The sequence below is a fragment of the Falco naumanni genome, chromosome 7, assembly GCF_017639655.2.
Source record: "Falco naumanni isolate bFalNau1 chromosome 7, bFalNau1.pat, whole genome shotgun sequence".
Taxonomy (NCBI): domain Eukaryota; kingdom Metazoa; phylum Chordata; class Aves; order Falconiformes; family Falconidae; genus Falco; species Falco naumanni.
In genome coordinates this window covers 56,055,183-56,073,716 of record NC_054060.1, presented here as the reverse complement: position 1 = coordinate 56,073,716, position 18,534 = coordinate 56,055,183, and the positions used below count along the sequence as shown (strand labels likewise).

At 40.3% G+C, this 18,534-nt stretch overlaps 1 protein-coding gene across 1 annotated transcript in view; it reads right to left on the bottom strand.

Annotated features, from left to right (window-relative positions):
* Positions 1–18,534, bottom strand: part of LOC121091979 — a 39,610-nt gene that overhangs the window by 966 nt on the left and 20,110 nt on the right. The window lies entirely within an intron of this gene.

Below are 18,534 nucleotides of genomic sequence, written 5' to 3'. Positions count from 1 at the left end.
ACTTGATCAACCTGTCTCCGTATTTCAACCTTCCTTACAATGAACCAGCCACTTAGAGTTTATAAGATGGAGGTTAAGACAAACACTTTAACCTACCGATGAATACAGCTGTAATGAAACAGCAATACAACGATGCTTTCCTTCTCTTGTGCCCTAAATGTCAGCTGTGCCACTGAGGGATTTTAAGTGTGCTTAAGTGTTTGGGGTTTGGACTTTTTTTTGCTTTGCTGTTACTTGTTGTGGGTGGTGAATGCTCTTGATTTTCCCCAATTACAGCAAAGGCAAGAAAGAAGGAGAAAAATTAAAGTACTTCAAGAAGGAAAAAAAAAATTGCCAGGAACACTAGGAGGCCAAGACAGACACAGTCAGAGGCCTGGAAATTTCATTAGAAAGTCTGTTCACATGATGCCTCCAGATTCAAAAGTCTGTCATCGAATTGCACAGTCTGAATATAATGGAGATACAAAGATAGAGTTAATACCAAAGGTGGCCAGGAGGACTGCTAGCATAATGTGTGAAATAGGAAGATGAGAATTGGACTATCAGAACCTGTAGTGAGCTGTCTATTAGATATGACTTTTCTCCTTGTGAAATTAGCAGATTTGTCACAAAAATAGTTCAGGCAGAATGAATTCATAAACCTCTGAACTGCAAGATGAAATTTCTCTTCAAAGGGTCTGGTGTATCTAGCTAATCAGGTGGCAAGACAAAAAGCCCAGCAAGCATGCCAATAAGAAGAAGAAAAAAAAAAAAAAAAAAAAACCACACACACCACCGAACAGATAATCCTCAGGTTCCAGATTCATCAGGGAGAGCGAGCTGAGATTTGTACGGTGGGTTTACGCTAAACACTTTTACTTGCAGAAGTAAAGCTTAAGTCATGCAACTGGAGCTCTACGGATGCAGAAAGCTTTCCTGGCTGTACCATCAGAAACACATCACTGGCATATTTCACAGCTCCTGCATGATGCCCCACTTTATCTACCTCTGTTGTCAATGCAGGGAGACAGGCTTTGGCCCCAACAGCAGTTCCACCTGGCACAATCTTCTAAAAACTTCCATCAAAAGTTACAGCTTGAAGTACAAAACCATTGTGTGTGAAAGAAGCGTCCAGTTACCTCATCTGAGACTTGGGGATGATTTAGTCATGCAGAGTAGCCTAAGAGAAGGTGACTGCTGCCATGAAGATGTGTACAAAGCTAGAAACTTTGTGAAGGTGCCTGCCTTGGGCAGCTCACCGGCTAGAATTGTGAGTAACAGAATTAATACTGGCGGGGTGCACATCTTAATATGTTATACACTTGGGAAAGTATTAACTCTGAAGTTTACTGGAGCAGACGGACTATAGTAGCAAGGCAGGAAGGGATCACAGCAAACAAAAGCAGCCCAGCGCAGTTCTAAAAATAGTCTTGTTTGAGCAGCAACTAAAAACTCAAATTAGATACCTGCCTCAGACCTCATAACAGACTGCGATTCTTCCAGATACATAAATCTCGTGCTGAGAAGTCCCAGTGAACACTAACATTTGTTCTGCTAGTAACGCGTAAGGGTTGGTGAATATTCTTCAAGACAACTAATGTAACAATACTTGTAAGGTGCAAGCTTGTCCCACCACACCGCTGACACAGCTAAACCAAGGCATTAAAAGTAAGTTTATTGCCAACGACTGCACTAGAGTAAAACACAATAGACAGCAGCTCAGTTTCTAAGTCCTGTGTATAGCTGTGCTTCTGTACTCCTGTGTTTTGCTTTTCTGATTTAACATTTGTTTGGGGTTGGATTCTTTTGTTTGGCTGGTTTTGTTTCCCACATATCTTTCAAAGGCAATCTTATGCTGCACAGACTAAAATATTTGCAGTGTACTTTTGTTCTTACTGTGTACTCAGCAAATTTTCTCCAAGGCAAGGCCAAGTGAGGTTATGATACACTGAATCTGAAGAGGACTTTGCAAATAAGTCAGCGCACACATTTGTATTTTTGGTTGTCCTGTGAAATTCAAGTACTGTTAGCAGCAGAAATTATCCACTTAAATGTGTCAGGCTTATCTCATCTCTAAAAATTCTTATACATAGCCCTTAGAAGTAATTTAGCCCTACCAGTGGTGTTCACGGGAGGATATTAACCTCTTAATTTAGAAAGGCAGACTACAGCGTCTGAGCACTGCATGACAATCCATATACTACAACCTACAAGAGATAGCTTGTTGTCTTATCTTCCAAAAAAAATGAATTGAGAAATCATGAGTGGGATTTTTCTAATGCAGTCAGCAATAGCTTAACTCATTGCCTCTAGACATCACTTACCAATTCTTTTAGAGGAATCTAAGTTAAGGCAATTGCCAAATGCTCTTGAAAATCCCTGTCCAGCTTTATAAAAAACTTCAATTTGAAATGAAATGCAGATGTATTTGTTATTTATTTTTAGTTAAGAGCATAGACACAGTTACATGGATGCTGTCAGTCAAGGAGAAGCAACTCAGCTGTATATCCAATTTGTTCAGGTATAAAGCTGACCTTATAGATAGACAGATAGATAGATACACACAGACTATTCTTTAGCAGGAGATGTAGTAGATAGAAAGGCAGAATCCCAGTGGGATGTTTACTGTTAACAAAGCATTGGGAGTGGTCTACAAGAGAAAGAGCTTTAGTCAGTGATGCATTCTGGAACATAAAGCAGGTTTTACAAACTCTGCAAAGCTAAGAAGTCCGTAGTATGAAATGCTGCTGAGCTCACAGCAGCACCACACAGGTACTGCAATCCCATGTTGTGCATCTCAACTGTTCCAAGGAAAGAAATATGAAATGCTTATTTAGGGGCCTCAGCTCCCCGTGCCATCACTGAAGGGGCTATCCAGCCCAGAAGGTGCAATGGGGACCACCTTTGGGCTGAGCAGCCACCTGAAGGTCAACACAACTACTGCAGCAGGAACCCACTGGGGAGAACTGCATGCAAATTCCTTTGTGCCCCTGAAGCAGGAGTCTTCATTAAGACATAGCAGCGTCTCCAACTACTCACAAACCAAAGCCTTAAATTTAAGTGCCTACAAATGCTTTCCCAATAAACAAATGTAGAGAACTCTTCCAAAGTACTTCTGTGTCTTCCAGACATAAATCCCTCTCAGTGCACTTGCATGGAAAGGCAGGTGGTTACAGCACCTTCTTGGGCTCAGAAAGGCACAAGTGGGTGTCCAAACTTGTAGGCACAATTGACAGTCTCCACTCTCATCTGTCACAGTCATTCTGATGCAGAAAGAACTCAAGTTTCATGGGCCAGAAAGTGGGAAAAAGAACGAGCATCACAGTACTATTTCAGTTATTTCTTCAGTCAATCTAAATCTCATATGAAGGAGAAAACTAAATACATATTAATGCACTTAGCAAAATGCAATTGTATAAGAGGGGGGACAGCAACTCACTCTCCTCCCATGTGTTCTGTAAAGAAAAAAGTTGCTATCATTCCACTTTAAGTAGAGATTGATTGACTTACCATATGTAGGTTTGCTTTTAGATTAACATACAGTTGAAACCCGATAGAGAAGTTTCCCCAACTTCTGGATGCTACCCAGGAAAAAAGCCTGAACAAGGTGACAAGGTGAAAGTGCTCCAGGGTGCGGGGAGCAGAACTTCAGGCTTGTGGGGAATTCTGGGGTCAAAACCTGAGGTCTAGTTTGCCCTGGACACCTGGGAAATGAGCTGCTGGAACCAGGATCTGCAAGAATGACGTTCCAAGTTTATGCATCTAAATTAATTCCTTTTGAATCTAACCTTTAAGATTAGAATAGCAGAGACTCAAAATCTAACAAAAGAGAAGACAAATAGATTGACTTTTCATCTCACTGGCAGTACAGAGAAGCCTTTCTTCACATGCTGAGCTACCTAATGTTTCAGATGAAACAGATGTTTCTGTAACCAGTGTATAATTTTTACATTACAAAAATTAAGTGGAAAGACTCAATAAAGAGTTTAAGGAATCTAATCATCTCTCTTTCCCTAACTCTAAACGGGACAACCATTTTCTATAGGCTTCTTCAGTGGCACAGCCCAGCTAAACTGGTTTGTATACCTTACTCTAGAGAAGCTTAGCAGGAAAGGTAGCATCCAAAAAAAGGATGAAAGATAGATAGGTAAAAAATACCCTTAATACCGGTATGGAATTTGCACCAGCTAAAGATGAAGTAAACATGAAAACAAGAGCCCAATCTTCTTGCCATGCCTTTTTGGTTGATGCTAATATATACAATTACACACTTCTAAGTTCCCCCCCATTATGAGATGTTAACTTTAAACCCAGTATTTCTCTATCATGCCTTGCCAGACTTTTTTGTTTGTTTGTTTGCATTCAAACCATGAGGTAAATAATCTAGTGATTTGGCACAGCCTAAGTTCATAGGGAAAGTTCACCCAGGAAGTGCCAAGCACCCCAAAAATTAAGCTAAGTAAGGCATTTAGGTACTCGGAAATGGGGGGTTCCATGGTTTGCATTGAGTCACCCTCCATGACCACCACTGGGACCAGAAGTACCCTTTTATAGAGCAACCCATTTCCTTCAGTATTCAGAGGATCTTGAGTCTCAGCTCCTACTGTTCTGTGCATTTTTTTGCAGTTTTTAAACCTTTTGAGCTGCCATACACTGAGATTGCAAATTCTCTGTGGTGCCGAACGCCCCCAATTCCCTGAATTATCGCCATAACTCATTACATGAGTAGGCCTTGCTGGTTTAACAGACAGAATTAAGATCACAGTGGATCCTACGTGGCATTTTATGAGTACACCAGAAGGCTGAACAGAAGAACTCACCCAGGCACAAACAATTCCTGTATGATATAACAGGATTAGCAAAAAAAAAAAAAAAGAAACCACCACACTATATAAGCTTGAAAACACTTGCCTCACTCTTCTGTGGTTTGAGAAGTGAAGTCTAGCACAGCAAAACAAAAATCAGACCTACTTTTAATCTGTGAACAGCTCTCTTGATGAAATCTGTCATGTTTCTGGCTTCTTTTGTTCCTTGTGAAAAGAGCAAAAATGTTATTTTTTCGTAGAGAATTTCCAAATGTTTTATCTTTATTAATGTTTCTTTATGATATAGTTCGTCACTGCAGGCAAATCTCATTCATTAATTCTTCCATTGTCAAAACAACATAACCAATAGTTTATAACATCATGAATCTTGGACATCAATCATAATATAGAGATTCCCCATTATGTACAGGATTGTCTATTCTGATATGTTTGAAAGGCCAGTCATGACTGGTTATACATTAATCTGTTCCTATGAGCAGCCTAATATTCTGTATTGAAGCAGTCAGCCTATTAATGGCATATGAAGTTTTTAGATGCTTTTGTCACTGTTTGTGGTCTTCCAGATGGTAAGAAATTAATCGCTAGGTTTAAATATTTTTTTAATGCTCTTTCTGTGAGTTTCATATTTGATGCAAGATTTGGCAAGTCCTCTGAAGTTTGGGTTCTTAAAGATACAGCCTTCTACCCAAAAAGCTTGAGATCTTTACTCCATGTTACTAAAATGCAAACAAGAAATGAAAACTATTGGGAAGGAGGCAAAAAAATTATGTAACAGAAGTGATTAATAGTTTAATTTCTTACAAAAGAGTTAAGCAAAATGTAGCCTCACTATCTAAGTGTTCAAAAAAATATGGCTGTTTCAAGACCTCTTTAGAAAGATTTATTCATCAGCTGTCATTTTTCTCTTAAGCAAGATACACAAAGATTCAGTGCTGCCAGCACCTGATATACACATTTAAGAGACCTCAGTGCCTTTTCTTTGAGGTAACTTGAAGAAAGAGCACAAAACCAAAACAATAGTAGCCAGAGTGCTTCTCGGGGCTCTTTTCTTTTTTTGATTTTGGGTCTCTTAGTGCTGGCAATTTTTAGTTGATGGGGGAAAGTGGAGAGGAGACCACTCAAGTCATCACTGCATCTGTGGGTATTATGTGATTATTTAAAGGATCTAAAATCTGCATATCCCGTTTGCTTTTTTACACAACTATAAGCAGATCTAACACCACAAAAACCCATAGCAAATCACCAGAATGGGGGAAATCGGAGGAGCTGAGGGCTACAAGTGACAGGCTGTTATGTTGCAAAGCAGTAGGTCATCTCCTGCAAAGTTTTGAGGCAGAAGAAGGGAGTAAAGAGGAAAAAGCAATGGGCTTCAAGTCTTAAAACCTGATGATCAAACAGGCAATAGATGACAGGTGATTATCAGTTTGGAATGGTGCAGTCCTATGTACCAGGTGCTTCAGCTCTGGTGGGAAAGACACAAGCTTGTGCTTATTTAGGGAGCAGATTTATCCCATTCTTAAACTGCCGGAGACCCCCCCTGCTTGGGTCAGAGGTCACATCTAGTCTGACTTCTGAGAGGCATGTCCTTTCATAAAAGCAGAACAGCACAGCCAGCTCACTAAGAACATTTACCCCAGGTAAACTGCAGTTAGGTGGCCCAGGCAGCAGAACCTTGCCAGCTTCCCTCAGCAGCCACCCACACCAAGCTGACCCCCTGCCCAAAAAACAGAGCGTGCAAAAGCTGCAGCCACCCCGCTCACTTTAGAAGTATTTAAAGGGCCCTGGACTGCTTTCACAGGTGGGCTGTCATCACTCGACAAATTGTTCTGTTTCCCCACTTCTCCACCCTGAGTGAAGGTGCTTTGCCAGGGCACTGAGGATCACCTCCAGGCAGGAGGCAGCCTCGGGTCCCCAGCCCGCTGGCTGCACGCCGGGCAGTGGGAGGCCAGCCCACCGCAGCCGGCAGGGCACTGCAGCACTACCAAGAGCAGCACCCCACTGGCAGCCCACAGTCCCCTAGGCAGCCTGGGGACACTGGTTTACCTCTCAGCTTTCCCCTCCTTTACCTGGAAGTTTCTCATCAAACGCCTTCTCACCAGCCAAAAACAGGAGACCGTTTTTATCCGAATTATCACTGCTGACATTCCCCAGCTAACCACTAACCTGGCTGAGCAGAGGAAAACTGATAGAAAGGAGAATAAGGGGAACACTGGGTTTTCTTATTTCTTGTTGGCAAAAATTGTGACAGTTGACAGCTATCCCATTCCTATGGCTGATTTTGACCATGACGGCAAGCATATTGAATGAAATATCACAGTTTAGACTTAGAAGCAACAACTGGGTTCTTTGTTTCAAGTTTTGTTTTGATTTTAAGTAAATACTGCATTCTTTTCTTTCTCCAGTTCCCAATTCTTGTCAGGCCACGTTCCTTCATCTGCAGTGATTTGCAGTTTTGGAAGAACATGCCACCATGGAGATCTGAATACATACACGGTTATGTTTCCTTGCTACTACGCACCACACCTAAAGAAGGTCCTTGTATCATTGATGTTGCTATCCCTGATGTTGTACACATGTGGAAAATATCTTCAGTTACCAGTACAGTATTTGTGAAGAAAAAGAAAGCATTAGCTAACCTTAACAAAAAAAAACAAACAAAAAAAAAAAAAAAGGGGAAAACTAATGTTCACCACATGCAGTGCCTTAAGAATTCAGATGAACTTTCTGTGCTTCTCTTCTTTTGCTTTGGAAAAATGTGTAAGCCATGATTTTAAATCATTTGCAAACTCCCCAGCTTTATTAACGTAGGCTGACTGCATGAAAGCACTATTTTAACCTTAAACTGGACTACTAATAAAATCCCTACACAATACCAGATATGTTTAATTTCAGCTTTTATTGCACTATTATTCTAGTGGATCCCAAGAACATCTGATTGAAGTTACCTTAAAAGTTCTGCATTTAAATTAGATACGGAACCAAATAAACTCTACTGATCACAACAACCTTGAACTAGTGGAAATTCAGATCTAGATCCAGGCTTTGCAGCTGGATTCCATCCCAAGTTTAAATGCGACTGAGAATCAAAGAGTGTTGTGGCTACACACACAGTTTACAGGAAATATTCAATTCAACGTTTTTGGTAGGTGTTCCATCCTTTCATTACCCTCAAATTTCTGCCCAACTCTTCATACCGATAGCTGAATTCAGACTCTTGCTTTTTTTCAGAACCAACTAAAGCCTTAACAGACACATCACTTCACTACAGAATAAAGATAGTGGCACTGATTTGAATTCAAAACTCTATGAACAACTGTTTCACATCTAAGTAATTGCACCAGCAGTAGTGGGGTTGCCTCCTTGTTTGGGGGAGGGGGGGGCATTGGAATCACAGCCCATGACTTAATCATACAACATGAAAAGCCTTTGGGCTATCTTCTCAGCTGGGATAAATAAGCAGAGCTCTATTGGTTTCTGGGTGAATGAGATTATAATTTGAATCAGAAGCATGGTGTTTGTTTATACCATAACAAAGTATCACAGAAGTGTGTATCATAAGCCTTAAAGCACTGCACTCAAGGACAGAAAAACCCACGAGTCTGAGCTTAGGTTTCAGTGACTCCAGTGAAGTTATGCCTATTTATTTCAGGATAGCAGTGCTGATGTGCACCAGCTGAGAATCTGGCTCTTTAACTCCTAGATGACAGCAAAAACTATCTGCAGGGGGAGGGAGAGGGAGCAGGGATTAGAGGCAGCTTGAGCACAGAGCTGTACCACTGATAAATGGGCATCAGCCATCTCTTGAACAGGCAAGCCTGTTTCTTCCAAAAGCAAAACTGGAAAATTAATAAACACATGTAAAAGACTAATACAAAGGATATATTTCCTTAAGGAACTGCAAATACGTACACTATGCTTTGCATGCCAGTACAAAGGATTTTGATCTTGAGTAACACTTAACCAGTTACTCATTTTGTGCGCTTGCACATTCAACCCTCGTGATTCAAAACAAGCTCCTGTATAAAATGCCTTCCAGGACAACCCATTCATTCAGTTACATTGAGCACAGGCTGTCAACAAAAAACAAAACTACCTTCTCTTCCATGCAGCCAAACAAAACCCTAAACCAACCAGCAGAAACAAGCTCAAGGGACAGTTTCTCCCTGTATCACACACACACTGCTCATCCTAGTGGGAGATGACACAGTATGTATCATGTGCTATGTTTCACAATAATTATGTAAGAGAAATCACACGTGGCATAAACAGAATGTAGAACAAAGAGCAGCAGCATATGTTCAAATAAACTAATACCTTATTTACTGTAGTGGACTCGATATGTTAACAGGTCTAATGAACCTAATGACTTCATTACCCAATCCTCTTTTTTTGCTCTTCATTGAGGCTGGAGCCGATTTTTTATTGGGAATTATTATGTTTATGCAATTCAAGCATATTGTTATTTGCTACTTTCTGCTTGATCATTGGCATTCTTATGAGAGAAGATGATGATGGTTCTGTCTAAATGTTGGAGGGGGATTATCATGGACACGGGAAGTTATTAGGCTTGATGCAATATAGAGAACATTTACAGTCAGAAAACAGCATCTTTCATTTTTAGGAATGAAGGTAATTGTGCTTTGTGACAGTGCACATCCTTAAGATGTTATGTATCATTGCGTACTTAAAAAAGCAGTACACTTTTCATTGATCTTTCAATTTCATTTTGATTTAAAATGCAGATCTTTCCCTCCATTGAAATCTTAGCATTTTTATTTTAAAATGTATTGGAAAAAATCCATTTCAGACATATGCAGAGCCATAAATTACTTTTTGTGGTTGAAACAGTATTCGCTTATGTCATGAGTTGAACATCCTCCTTTATTAGAATGCTATTTATTGCCACCAGCTGCAGTGCTTAGCTAGGAAAGTTCTTGACACCAGCGATTGCTTTTCAGCACCAATGCTTCCGGCTGCTAACGGGGGCTCCTATTGCCAAAAGCAGCCACCCCTCTTAAACTGTTCCTTCTGGTATACAGACAGCTCCTGTCATTGTTACCCAGCGCAGGAGCTGGGGGAAAGGGATTGGATCTGAACCCACTGCTATGTAATCTCTTTAGCTATAAATCTCCTGTAACTTTAAAAGGCCTTACCAAATGCCGCTAGCTTGAAAGCTGTCAAATGTACTCAGGAAATCTACCCATCAGTAATGGATTTTTTTCAAAATTAAGATGCAAATTCAGCTTGTGAGCAAAGGACGTTTCACGTAACTAGCCTCAGCTTTAGTAAAAGCAACAGGACTTCTGTATGCATCAACTATGTAGCCACCAGTCTCTATTTTATTAGGTTTTAGAGCAGGGAGAAACCAAAGGTAATTACTCTTCTTCTGTTAAGGGCTGTTATTACTCCTGCATGAACAGTTAGCATTGCTATTTTCTTTCGCCTATGCCTATGGCAACCAGGAGAACTAAGCAGAAGGAGTATAAAAGTGGCAGTGTCAACAGATGTCCTACGGAACAGTAAGTGTACCTTACACAGTAAATCTTCAAAGCAGTAGCATGTGTGCTGCTCCTGTGTATGCAAATCCTGCTATTTTATTGATATCATTTGCACACATGCCTTCTTCACAGCTGAACTCTTGAAAAGCCATTGCATATAATTGGGCTCAACTAAGCAACAGAGGCAATCAGTGACAGGAGGAGACTGAACTCTTTTAACATGGAAAGAATTCCTTTCCTCCCTCAGAAGAGAAACACCCAGTAGGTCAAAGAGGAAGGTTTCTCTGCAGTATAGCACAGACAAGCCTGTTATACAGATGCCTGAACCACTGGAATCTAGAATTAAAAAAAAAAAGTCAAGTCCTGAGCCTTCATGAACACAATTTTTCCCTTTAATTAAATAAAAACATGAGCAAGTATACACACTTTTGTCTAAACGTGTGTTTAAAAACCCTAAAACAATCAAACTAGAGTCTTTGCAGAGTTAGGCTCTGTCACACAAGATAACTTCACTGGCAAACATTCTGAATTTTTTTTTTTTTCCTCGCTGTGAAAACTGATAAAGTAGGTGTCCTATTCATTTTACAGACAGATTACAAAAAATAATCATTCTTCTGCCCATAATGAAATTCCTTTACAGATTCAGAAAGTACAAGAGACATCTGAAAGCTGGAGTTATTTATGGGTCAAAATACAATTACTCTTTATTTCTTATCTTGTCCCTGCAAATAACCCAAAACAGTTGTTAGCAAATTACTTTCTCCTTCATATCTTTAAACTGGAGATAAGTATATGTTTCCTTTAAATGACTCATAAAAATAAAATGGCACAACAGTTTGACTGTAAGTGTTATGTGTGACTGAGCAGCCTTCATAAAAATTACTACTTTCTTTGCATCTGTAATCTCCTTTGGCCAGAGCCTGGGCCACACTCTGCCCTACACACTACATCCTAATATAAAGCCAGTATCCACTTCCCCACCACTGAAAGAGGTCTACTCCATTACACCGATCCCATTCTAGGCTTTACTTTGGGAAGTACAACACAAGATATGATAATGTAACATCATGAAGAATGGGTCCTTTAAACAGCTTCTCTCCTCTATTCCAGCTGGACTTCTGCCAATTCAAATGGATGAGTGAGGGCCAACAGACATATTAGTGCAACCCTGTATTTACAGTTAAATTATCCCCTGGATGACCCTAGAGTCAATTTATGGGTGCAGAGACTAATGTACAATAGAGTTCAGAAAGACTCTAAAGCGTAGCTTTGCGAATGCCTTAACACGTGCCGCTGGGGGGACACCCCAGCACAGGGAGGCGGGGGGGGGCACAGGGAAAGAAGTAGAATATGTATGTGCTCATTTTCTGTGTTTGTGAAGAGTCCTATTTTGTGGGGGTTTCTTCCATTTCTTTTTGCCCCTTTTTGACTAAAAAAAACCCAAGCATAAAGAAAGCCCCTCTGAGTTCACATACCAGTGAAAAAGAAGTCTACTGATCTGAATTCTTACTACAGTTTAGAACAGCAATTTATCTCTGCAAACTAGTTGTCTCCCAAGGAGTTCAGCAGTTCAGCAGTATAACTCTTTCTCATCCCTACAGATGCATGAAATACCTCTGGCTGCGCAGTGCACAAGCATCCTCCACGTTAGCAATGGTGAGCGCAGTGGTCCTCTTAGTGCCCCTTCTCCTAACGGTCTTCCTGCATGAAGAACCGCCAGCTTCCCACAAATAACATTCTGTGTCCTGGGGTAAGCAAGGCAAGCAAGCCAGCAGAAAGAAAATATGTATGAGTATTCATTCCCTATTCCTTTCTTGTGCCTGGGATCTTAAAACAACAGGCAGAAGAGGTGTCCAAAACTGTGTATTTAGCTGGCTGCCGGGTTACCTGGCAGTAAACTTTGCAGGATGTTACTCTATTTCCACAGAAATGGCTTTGCTAGAAGTTCTGAGCAATTTGTGTAATCCTTCCTTGGTGTAGAGCAATCCTCCTCGGTATTTGATGGGGATTGGGCTTTTCCCTGAGTTGCCTTGCTCAATGTAAGGTTTCATTCTCACGGCTTTAATTTTTATCTCACTTTATAATTATCAGCTGACTTAGTTTAAGCTACCACAGAAACCTGATAAGCTTTAATCACTTCTCCTGACTCTCCCCAAAATGCCATTTCAGAAACAACTCAGATTTTCAGACCAAGGTAATTATAAAAACAAGCCCACCAAAAACTTTTGAGTAACAAAAAAAGGCATAGTGATGCAGCAACATCCTCATTTATGTATTTTTTTTTTCTTTCAGACAAGAAGAACCATAGTTATTTTTATGGCCAAGTCTCTTAAACTGTTGTTTCGAGATGCATTTAGGACAAACATATAGCCCAGAAAAGATAAATAGTAACTGTTGCGTGTAAAAAAAAAACCACAGCAGCAAAGTAAGATTAGAATATTTTAGTGCAATTTCAGTAAGTTTAGTTCCGATCATAAAAATTATAGTTATGACTGTCACAGAGCTCTCTGATGTCTGGTCATTAATCCTACTAGCTTTCTGGTAGGAGGAGTTAGCCACAGCTATGCACAGCTTTCCTTTCCATGTAACACTGTTTCCCACGTAAACATACTGCTTCAGTGGTTTACTACTTGAGGCTGCCACCATGCACTACAGTAGGTATCTGTACCTACTCTGTAGGAGCAGGAGTTATACAAGCACCAACACAAGATTCTGGTAAGGGAATGCAACTGGCCAGGTTGTGTTACACCAGACTTTGATGCCACTAAGTGAAAGTCAGGTAGCAATAACAGCCTCCAGAGCAGTTGATTTACAAGCCAAAACCCCTCAATGATCTCAGAGTTAAATGCAAGCAAGAGAGGAATGAAAAGCTATTGCAGATGCTTCCCCATATACGACCGGTCAGTGTGGCAAAAGCAGGACCACCTTCCTGCATTTGCTCCTTTGAATACAATTATTCCCACCAGCAGCAATAATCAAGGAAGGCACTTGACCGCTGTCTAAGAAAATGTCTATCCCATTCACACCACCAGATCAATTGCACCAGATATTTACGTGAAACCCTTGCAGCAACCACACCACCAGCTCACAGAATGAGCAGTGTACAGCTCTGAGGCAGCGATGTGTTTGGCTACCTGACGCAGGCCATTTTTATGCTGGTGTTTCCAAAAGCAGAGAAGTAGGACAAGCTTTTCAAACTTGGCTGCCTGAAGCAATCTATCTATCCACCTATCTGAGAAGCTTAACTGAGCAGCCTAATTTTTAGATGCAAGCATTCAAACCTCCCATTAAGTTGCTGTCAGAGACTTTCCAGAATCTCTCGCACTGGCCTATATTTAGCACATCTATAACTAGCCCTAGAAATGAAGCACAAAAGCAATTGAAAACGAATGGCCAGATTTTCAATAGTAACGCAGAAGGATATACTTCAGGTTTTAGTTGCCTAACTTGAGAGAGTAAAAGGGTCACATTTCCATAAGTGCTCAGCATGTGCTTTGAAAAATATTAAGCAGTATGTGAGCACTTTAACAACCAAAAAGGCACACTGAAGCAAAACAAGTTCCTCCTTACTATAACAACCTTTGACCAGTTCACCTGGGGATGGCAAGTTCAGTTGCTTTGTGACAAGCACGTGGATGTGGCAGACAGACCACAGTCACGTGCTATGGAAACTTCATGGTTACAGACACGCTAATAGATCTTGGATTTCCCTTGCCTTTAAGTTACCCAAACCAAATAAAACCATATAACATCCAGGTAGGACCTGTTCTTTCACACTGTAGAATCCAAAACAAAATTTCTACCCATGGGAACTAATAAACTTCCATACTCAGGCAATCTGGACAATTGCACAGGTGGATGATCAGTCATCTTTAGCAGAAAATCATCCTGCAAAGGTTATTTTGCACAGAATGAAGAAAGGAGAAGAAAAAAAAAAGTCAGAAAAAAAAAAAAAAAAGAGTCGAGCAAACTGTGGGACTTCAGAAGAAAACACAGTCTTGCTATCTTTATGAAAGACCCAAATAAACTAGGGCAACAGATGCATCCAGACACTACTCAGGAATTGCAAGATGTTTGTGCCAGAGAAATGTGTAGATGTTTTACTTGGATGCAACTGGAAACTGAAAACTAAATGCATGCAACAGTACAACAGAGCATCTGAATATTCTTTGGGACTGTAAACATATCTATTGGAAAAATTCTGTTCAAAAGCTTTCAACAAAAATGGACTGCAGCATCAATAACACCGTGTAGGATTTAATGTGAAGAAGGACATTAATGGGAATGAGCGACATTATTACAGATTCTGGTAGCCAAAACCAACAAGCTTGCTTTCACTAGATCTCAAAGAATAATTTTTAATTTAAGTACTGGCATTATAGAAAGCCACAAAAAAAAAAAAAAAAAAAAAAAAAAAAAAGTCTCACAGGCCTGGAAGTGAGAACATATTTAATCTCCAACCAGAATATCAAGTCCATTCCAAAGCCAAGTTACTGGAAGTCTTCCATCATTTCCAATCATTTTATTTCCCTCCTATCTTCAAAATGGGTGAGCAGATATCTTCCATGTAACCTCCAAGCACCAAGCATACACAATATATACATTTACTAATTTCATAAATATAAAGCTCATTGATCTCTAAAGCACTATACTTAATGTACACCAGAAACAGAGGCAGTGCCTTGTTAATACAAATAGGATATATGATCTTATGTCTTGTGACAAATTGTACTAGATTTCTATTTAAACAAAAGGATTTGTTGATCATACTAGGAGTGCAAGTTGTTCTTTAGAAAGAAAAGTGGTACTGGGATACTTGAAAACGTCCATTAAAAATCATAAGCTGGAAGCAGTCACCAAATAACCACAGCCACAGAAAAAAAGTTGTGAACAGTGCCCACCAAGCTTTGTTAGAATTGCAAATCACAAGCCATAGCCTGATTCCTGGTTTATTGTTTCTACAAATTTCAGAAAAAACAGAGCTGAAGGCATCAACAAGATACAGCAATATGCTCTGAGTCAAGCCCTTTCAATGGGACTTCTTAATTCAAAGACAGAAGGAGCACATTAGCAACAGCAAAGCAAGTTCATTTTCAGCACATAAACATACATTTTAAACCAAGTAAGAAATGAAGAAGCCTTTTTGATTTACCCCACACAGATATTTCCTTGCCTTATCATGATCTGGTGAATACTCCAACTGCAGCCCCATGCAGTCCATGAATTTCTATTTCCACGAGTAACACAGTAGTTAAGAGATTTTCTCCAGACCAGCCCAGGTAACTTCTCTAGCTTACTACAAGAGCAGCTTATCCAAACAGTTTGCTCAAGTTCCAACCAAGAACACCACTTGAGATGTCTTTGTAGAAGCAAAAGCAATCAGGGGTCATACACCAAAGCACATGCCTGCTGCAACCAAACCCCAGAACACAGCTGATGGGCGTTTGCCACCTAGCAACCTGCAGGCTGTGCTTACATTAAAGTGATGTGCTTCACATCCACTGAAAGCTGCCCGGCAGCGGGAAGCCTGGGTGGGCTTTCCTCTTGACTTTTAAAGCCAATTGCCTGCTGCACTTCCAAACTATTTATTGCTGCTGCAGGGAGAAATGAAATTTCCTTGTAACAGATCTTCTCCATAAGAACTAAGGCCTGCATGAGTATCACCGTCTGCTGAGAGCTGCAGAGTCACGTTAATTGCCTCATTAACTGCACTGTTATTACTAGGGGGAGGTTGTCCCTTGGTTAGTGTTTTAAAGAATCGGGCCCAAAGCCTCCTACAGTAACTAAGAGTAAGGGAAGTCCATAAGAAAAAACCCTGCTCAGACAGAGCAAAGAGCTATCTACACCAACATTTCTCTGAGTGGCTAATCAAGCGTGTTTGGGGGGAAAAGCATAGGAACAGGAGAAGCACCTCATAAAACTTCTTCCAGTACAGTAGCTTAGGAACCTCCTGAACTAGGAGAAATAGACCCTTCTCCTTGATTAAATCTTTAAGGTTAAAAAACAGTAAGTAGCAGACTTGGTTTCCATAATAACGATGCACTAAGCCTTGTACCCCCCCGATGCTGTGAACCTGACAGCTGTTTACAGCCATTCAGAAAGATGAGGGAGCCTATTGCCAACACACGCTAGAAAAGCATGTGATAAATGCAGAGGAAAATTTAACATTTCAATCCAGATTATTAAGAGAAAACAGTACTTCATCCATCAAATTTACATCTGTCCTGTCCAGGTATTTATCGGCCTGATTCTGTGCTGTATAAGCAGAACAACGAATGCGGTGGCAGTAGCTCCAGGAGCTTTGCGATAAGCTTCCACTGTGTCTACATGTGCATTGATGGGCTTAGCACAGAAGAGGTTTTACTGCCATGTAACTCCAGCTAGTACTAAACATCAATCAGGCATGACAAGTTAGTGCATAAGATCGGGTTGTTCTTGCTAATGCATGTGTCCACGAGTGTATGAACTTCACCGTTGCTGAAAGTGCAGAATGACTGGGATGGGGCTGCAGTGGGTGACAGTGCAGCCCACTGTCCTCCCTCCTACATGGTCCACCCTGTGATGTGTGCTTGGCTGCCTGCAATACTCAGGGAGTTCACTGCTTGTTTTTAGTAAGAATCATTTAGGAGCAGTGTGTTATATCCTATTAGAAAACAAATCCATTGTATTTAACCATGAATATGCTAGGGAGTTAATTTAAAATTCCCTTACTGTACACATCATGTTATTTTTTCAATTAAACTGATTCAATATTGGAATACAGCATAACTATGTTTCCTTGAGTACTCTCATAGGCAGTTGAACATCTGGAGGTAAAAAAAGCAACAGTAGAAAAGAAGAGATGCCATACAGGTTCTTCCTATCAGACTGAAAAAAAAAATCCGTAGTCCCTACATGCTGCTTGAAAGTGGATATAAACTATCTCTGAGAAAGGAGATGTAGAACTTGAGACTATCAAGATAGAACAGGGGGATATGAAAAGTATAAATATATTCAGGGGAAATTCTAGGGTGCCATTGCTGCCATCTGCAAGATGTGTTTCTCTTCTGGGTTCCAACTTCTGTTGCTTTTAGTGTAAAGTGAATATTATGTTTTTGCTGCTACTTACACCGTATGCATCTCAAAGGTTTTCTTATTCTTAATTAAAATTAGATTAATTAAATTCTTCTTCAGAATTTTTAGTGTCTTCAACAACTTTCTGTTTCCAGGAAGAGGCCTACATGAGGACAGAAGTGGGAAAGCGTGTAGGGAATGTAGGAAAGCAGGGACAAAGAGAATAGAACAGGACTTATCTGAATAAGCTCCATGTCCTGCCAGCTTAAAGGCAATGGAGTTATTCCTACCATCCACTATCACTTCCTGAAGCTGTAACTTACATTAATTTTTTACATGTTTTATGCATAAAGTAAAGCTGCCTCAAGCACTGTTGGCTTCTACGAGTTGGTCTTGCTCAGCACATCACAGAGGGTCTCGGTGACCTTGGCTGAATTGCAAGGGTGAAATTTTTACATTGATGAACTGTTTTGAAGGGAAATAAAAGTCATGAGTGAGCATTTTTGCACTGTCAAACACAATTCTGTCCCTTCTCATCTTTCTCTCTTAATAGGGGTGGTTAGTATAACCATACATGGGGCTGTTACTTCCAGCGCACCTATCTATATGTAGGTGCCTGTATATAAATGTAAATAAACCTAGGGTCTGCTCTTACCTGAGTTGGCTTTTGGAGTGTTTTCAGAATCAACATAGCATGTGAAATGCAGTTTACTTCTCTCTTAAAAGTTCTGTGCAGAATTGCTATAGTACAGCAGCCGGTGTACAGGTTTCACATACCTAATACATTTTGTCTGTTTCATTGTATCTCATGAACATTAATGAATTAAGTTTCAGCAAGGAACCGTGTGAAGACTATAATGATTAGTGTCATTTAAGGGACGATTTGTGTAAAAAGTGGCTAATGATGTAGCCAAATTCATTCAGTTGTCAGTAGCAAAGCAAAACATAAAACCTCTGAGCCCTAACTTGCAGGTGATCACTCAGATCACAAGCTCCTCAGTGCTGTTTCAGAAATACCACCTCTTGTTACCCATTTTCTGTAACATATTTAGGCATACGTACAATTAAATGAAGCACTTTCATGCTGATTTCAATCTTGATATTTCATTTCCAAGATTCAAACCAAGCAGTTACCTGTCTTTCCTGAACAGGTATTGGCATCAGTAGCCAAAGATGCA